A 304-nucleotide genomic window follows, 5' to 3' on the forward strand; every position below is an offset into this window, starting at 1 on the left:
GGGGGGAGGGGGACGCCCCGGCCTGGTCCCAGCCCGGATTGTGAGCTCAGCCGTTTGTTGGCGACCTTCCCCCTACCCCTTTCGGTTAAGACCCTTCCAAGGCCCTTGCTACCCAGAACCCTACGCGGTTCAAAAAGCGGCCCTCCGTCTTGGCCTCGCCCAATCACAAGCGTCCCGATACCCCCGGCCCTCCAATCACAGGCGCATTCTCCGGCCCTTCCCGCCCTCCGCTCTCTCCTCGTGCTGAGCCCTCGAATCACCCGCGATGGCCTGGGCTGTGACACGTGCTGCCCATTTTCCCTCT

Source organism: Phoca vitulina, unplaced genomic scaffold (assembly GCF_004348235.1).
Source record: "Phoca vitulina isolate PV1807 unplaced genomic scaffold, GSC_HSeal_1.0 scaffold6, whole genome shotgun sequence".
NCBI lineage: Eukaryota > Metazoa > Chordata > Mammalia > Carnivora > Phocidae > Phoca > Phoca vitulina.